We start from the raw sequence: 6,438 nt of genomic DNA on the forward strand, positions 1-6,438 counted from the left end.
TAAGTTTTGAATTTAATTTATTAAAGGTTTTTCTTAAATTTTATTATTCTATTTATTAAACTAAAGTATAGAAGTTATATGTTAATCTCTATCCTAAGTCATATGCTTTTATGTAATAAAAGTGTCACTTGAGGACAAGTAAAATTTAAGTTTGGGGAATTTTGAAACACCAAAACAATATATTATTTTAAGTACATATTTTATGCTTATTTTTGGTGATATTTAACCTTAAAGATGGGTATTTTCATGTTTTTGTTGCAGGTATATCATTTTTAGGTATTTTGAGCAAAAATTTCAAAAAAGACAAAATTTGGAGCCAAAATAGTGAATCTTGGGATTCTAGCGCATGATAGGCCGATCGAGCATGATGCACCAGAGACAACTTTTTGCAAATTAAGGGGGTTCAAGTCAAATTTTGTGCAAATTTTTAAAGGAATAGTTGTTCTACACACCTGGAGTAATTCAATGTATATAGACACTTTGGAAGTTTCTTTTATGAAGGGATATGTCTCTTTGATCAAATATCATATCTCTTAAATCCAAAAGAGTTGGCTTTTGGGGGGACCTTTTGAAGGGAATTAGAATTCTTTTCAAAGGAGGCAGCCCAGAAATAAAAGACAAGACCTCAAAGGGGGCTAGAGGGGGACGAGAAAGATAGAGAGAGTTAGCGTGAGAGGCAAGAGGAGAGAAGAGAAGATTTTCTTCTAGGGTTGTAAGAGGAGTGGGAAGGTGAGAGATTTCTTCTTCATTACACTTCTAAGAGCGAATTGAGTGGGGTTGTAAAGAGAGAAAGGCCTGGAGACAACTTCTTAGGATTTGCTTGGGAAGGATTGTGAGATAAGTTGTGCCTTTTATTTCTTTTATTTTGTAAACTTATTTTTATATATGAAATACTTATTTTGTCGCATCCTTTTCATGAATTCTGAGTAGTCTTCTTTATCCTTCTCCCTACTTTGAGATATGGCTTTGTGAAAAATTGGTTTAGTTTTCTACGATTTTAAATGTTAATAATTTTTCATAATTTGTACTCCAACCTTCATTTACTTTTCAATCTGGCCAATTAAAAAGTTAAATCCTGTTGAGAGACATATGTTCTGAAAAAGGGATATGATTTCTATAACATACGGAGAGTCACATTTGATTTCATGGGAGAGTATTTCATCCATGTGATTGGGTGCAAATAATTAAGGAAATATACTTTGTTGGATACAAAATTGGAGATTTTAAGGTGACAGATTAAAATCCCCAATTTGGTCCAGTTTATTTGAAACTGATACGAGATTGTTAGCCCTCAGGTGAGGGAGTAGTGGGAGCTCAGAAATAACAGCCGATATCCTCTTAGCCTAACCATAGAATTAGGGATCAAACTCTAGATTAGTTAATGTTCTTTATAATACTCGGAAGAGGGTAAAGAATATGATTTCTCCTAGTTGACACAAAACATTTTTTTATATCTTTTTAAATGATTTCAATGTTTGCACAATTGATATACTCATTATAAAGGGGAAGGATGTTTTCTTAAATTTGAATTTTTCGTCAAAACAAAAATTTTGTTTAGTTTTCTTAATTTTACTTTTGAAAGTTAGTTCTTAGTTAGTTAACTTTGATTTTCAAATGCATTTATATATCTTTTACCTTAGCAGTTAATATTCAAAGCTCACACTTTATCTTTATTTATATATTTTTAAATTAAAAAATATTTTTAAAAACTTAATTAAAGGATTTTCCAACTTCTTTGTGGGATTGATATTTAGGAATCCATTACGATCAAAGCCCTTTATTACTTGAGCTAAAGGTATATTTGCATTGATTTTAACGGGGATTTAGCAGTTTAAAAAGAGTTTTAAAAGATAAACTATTTTCATAGAAGTTATTTTTTTGGGATTATATTACATATTTATTATATATCTATCGTGTGTAATTTTGTAATATTGAAAAATATTTACAAAATTTACACACTAAATCCGCCCGCATCACCTATCACCCCGCAGTCTGTTTTCTTTAATCGAATCATTCCATCATCTGAACTAATCGTAATATTCATTTTGAATACACGAGAATAGATGGCATCCGGTCATCATCCCAAATGAACTTTAACCCGAGAATCATTCACATTCAAAAGCTAAGATCTCTCTCAATAAGTGTGGTTTGTTTCTATAGATTCATTTAAGTGAGATGAACACATCTATACAGATAGGTGGACATGGATTGTTCATTTTTTTTCACAAAAGTCCAAATTGTTGCAAAAATGGAAGTTTTGAGCTTATATCATTGCCTAAGAGGAGGCCTTGTTTGGGTTGGTTGAGCAGCTTTGTCTTGGTCCCACAAACCTTCTCCACGTGTTGGTTTCTCTGTGAATGGATCTAAGTATGACCTAGACCAAATAGTGGATCGGGTTTGGTCTAGTACTAGACTAGAGATGCGAGAGAAAGGGCTCTTGATTTTAGAAGTGGTTTTAGGCTATAGAGAAGCTTATGGAAGGTTCAGATTGAAAGTTTGTTGGGTTTAATGGAATGGTTCAAAATCTCTTAGTTTTCAGTAAGAAAATTTGTGTTTATTGGTGGAAAATAAGGGCTAAATATGGTGGGGATGAACTTCATATGAGTGTAATGAAGGTTCAAAATGCTTTTGGTAGAGTTTCTCCAAGTTTATTGCATACTGCCCTTTTGGACGTGAAGGGGTGGTTGTTTTATTGGCTCGGCTAGGGGTTTTAATTTATCAGGGACAGGGGTACAAGGTGGCACTTATGTGGAGGGGAGATAGAGGAAAAGTTCAATTGAAGTGAGCCACATTAGATGGGTTTAATTTTGAGTTTGAGCCTTGGTGGTGGCTCTTGGTTTGAGTTTTCAGTGGTATGGGAGGTCAGTTTCAGGCAGTGGAAAGTCAAATGTAGAGATTGGTGAAGCCAATTAGGTTGGAGCATGTGTGTGTATGTAGTTAATTTGATTGGAAAGGAGTTTAGGCTCATTTTGAGTTTGACTTGAATTTGGCTCATGGAAATGTGCTTGAAGGGTTTCCAAGGTGGCTTGATCTGTTGGCCAGCTCTGGAGGTTTGATGGTTAAGCCCTATCATAGAGATTAAGGCTTAATCATGGGTTAGCATGATTCATGAGAATGTTCAAATGCTTTTTAAGGGATCTTAAGAGAATTCCCTTCTTTTTTTACTTTAGGGATGATGCCATGTCATCGCCAATGATGGCTCACATGTGGCTTGGAGGAGGCTTGCATGTGTCTTTGGAAATTTTCATAAGGGTTTTCATAAAAGTTCAATCTTGAATTTTATGATTTATGGTTTGATTTTAATCAAATAGATAAGGGGAAGGATTTCATGCTAAGATAAGTGCACATTTGGCTTAAAAAGAAATTGAAAAATTAGGCTTGATTTAAAAAGCTTTTAGGATGGGTTATGAGATGTTGGCTTTGAGCTTGATGGTGTTTAAATCACTCATGGTGGTCTTTGCAGAATTTAAAGTTTATCATGATGGGTTTGATTTTAATCAAATGGATAATGGGAAGGATTTCATGCTTAGGTAGGTGCGCTTTTGGCTTAAAAAGAAATTGAAAATTATGCATGATTTAATAAGCTTTTAGGATGGGTTATAAGATGTGGTCTTTGGACTTGATGGTGTTTAAATAATTCACGGGGGTCTTGGTATAATTTAGAGTTTATCATGATGAATTTTGTCATATGAGCTTGGTGAAGTTGGATTTGGTATGAGGGTTCAATTTTGGTGAGTTTTGGACTTAGGGTGAACTTGAGTGGATTGCAAAAAATACTTGAAATTGTATGGTCTTAAATTCGTTGAATTGCTTGAATTTGGTTTTAGAACTTGGTGGGTTTAAACAAGGTGCATTTTGGATATTGTGTGATTTTAGTTTGAATTTGGTGAACTTGAGTTTTGGATGGAGTTGGAATGAGTTTGAATCTAATTTTATGCTAATTTTCAATTTGATCAATAAATTTTGTTGGATTGGATTTGATTTTGGATTTTGAATTTTGGTGAATTTCAAATAAATCTGGGTAATTTGGGCAATTTTTGGAAATTTGGTGAATTTTGATGATAATTGGTTGATATGATGGTAGTGATAAAGTGTGAGACAACCAAGTCACCCAAGGTCACCTTAAAGCCTCATGATCTTATGAGAACTCTCCTTGAGTTTCATCATGTTGATCTTAACCAACTCAACCAAGTGTTGAGGGTTTGAGACCACTCATGTGAGACTTCACAAAAGAGTAAGGAGGTGTCGGTTGCCAAATTAGAAATTGTCAGTCACCGGAATGGGAATCCCTTTGCACGGTTTAATTTAATATGTGTATATATATATATATATATAATTTTGAAAAAGAAACTTTTTAAGTTTTGAAAATACGAGACCAAACTGATCTCATATCTGCAATAGCTTAAATGATCAAGCACAACACCACAAGCAATATTTCTACCTTGAAGGATAGATACACTACTTGTTGGTGGTGCTCGTTTAAATAAACTAAAGAATTTATGAAATTAAATTTTAAGCCTGTGAAAAATCATTTTTTATGTTGACTGACAAGTTCCCTTATTTAATATAAAAAATTAAATAGGGTTTATATTAAGTTGGGCTCTTGAAAGCTTCCTATAAGGGAAAACCCCTATAATTAATTACATCTTAGATAACTAAAGTCACCTAAGAAATCTCTCGATTTAGATTAGAGAATATTTTCTTCAAGAGTTTCAAGGGGTAGGACTTTTCAAAAGATCAGACCAAAGGAGTGTCAACGAGGAATGGCTCAAATTTGGAACATTGTTATGGAATCCAAGAAAGTTATGGAATCCAAGAACATTGTTATGGAATCCAAGAAAAGAGAAACTAAGGGCTGTCACTGGTCCTGAGGAAAACCTCGATGACTTCCCAAGCTATCCTAAGGTTTGGCTTCAATTTTGATGAGAAGATATTGAGAAGATATTAAATGGATGAGAAGATATTAAATGTTTTATCCTACCATTTTTTATTATATAGGGCTTACATTTTCATGTCATAATCATATAAATAGCTTGGAAGATGTGAGGATTTAGGTCGTGACAAACGACAACCTCGGAGCCTAAGGCGAATTAGGGCTTAAATTGTATAGCAAAGTTATACAAAGGCGCAAAGATGAGTTGAGGATTTATGTCGCACTAGGCAGAAAACCTCAAAGTCCTAAGGCTTATTTATTTAATTCTAAAGAAATATGTGTTGTTGTAGATCCTCATGCTATTATAGATTAGATTGGTGCCCACAGAGTTAGCTCCAAGATCCTTGACAAAGTAGTAGTCCTAAAGTCTAAGATCAAAAAGGTTTATATGACAAGTTGAAGTTCAATCAAGGGGGGATTAAAGTTGATTAGAGCGACACCGGTTAGGATCCCATGGATCCCTCATTCTGGTATCACTATTTTCTTTTGAACTTACTTAGCTTATAAAAGTTGTTACACTTATTTAAACCGGAGAGATCTCGTTAGCAACAATGGGTTACCTCATCCGAGGGACTCACATAAATTTAAAAGAATGTTTTAAGTTTAGTGACATTTCAAAGGATTTATGGTTACCTTTGAAAGATTTTATTCTAGATTTTGAAAATGTTGATTAAATTTTGAAAATGTTTTTGATTTTTTTTTTTTTGCAAATAAAGTAAAGCGCACAACCAAGCAATTATAATATTTTGCAGCAATAATAAATAACTGTAAATGCATACCTGTCATCTTCTCGACATTCCCATTGAAAGATTAGCTTTTACAACATGACGTATAATTTTGCAGGAACTTTAAATAAATTTTAATGGTAGATAAAGGTGTAGCTACCAAACCTCAAACCATGGCTCAATAAATCGTGAAAGATCTTAGTGGTATAATTCTTAGAACAAAAATAGAATATATTCAATTGTACTTCAAAATATTCAAGAGACATACAATGTTTAGGACATGAACCTGAACAACTTTAAAATCCCTTGAAACGTTTTGAGTTCATTTTGAACTTATTATATTATTTCATTTGTCATCTCAAAGTTGAATTATTCCATCGCTCAGTGAACCTTAATGTTTTAACTATCTCAAGGAATGAAGGATGGTAGATAGTCACTTAACATTTCATTTGACAGTAATATGATTGGGTACCCCAAAGGGCAAGCGGAAGCTTTAATAAGGTAGGAGCAGGTGTTGGGGTGTTTACAGAAATCACCTTGGGAAATTTTTAGTATACTTCCACATCCCCATTGTGGTTGCTGATGTTGTTGAAACTGAATTAGTGGATGTCTACTGGGCTTTGAAAATTGCCAAAATGTCTAGCTGGTACAACTTATGGTTAGAAGTGGATTCTGCTGCTGTAATCAAGATATTGAAGGATGAGGAGCTTACACCCTGGCACCTTACTTATTGTACCAAAAAGATTAGAGAAATTTCCTCACAGTTAAAAGTACAATATA

Source organism: Phalaenopsis equestris, unplaced genomic scaffold (assembly GCF_001263595.1).
Source record: "Phalaenopsis equestris unplaced genomic scaffold, ASM126359v1 Scaffold205433, whole genome shotgun sequence".
In the NCBI taxonomy this organism is placed as follows: domain Eukaryota; kingdom Viridiplantae; phylum Streptophyta; class Magnoliopsida; order Asparagales; family Orchidaceae; genus Phalaenopsis; species Phalaenopsis equestris.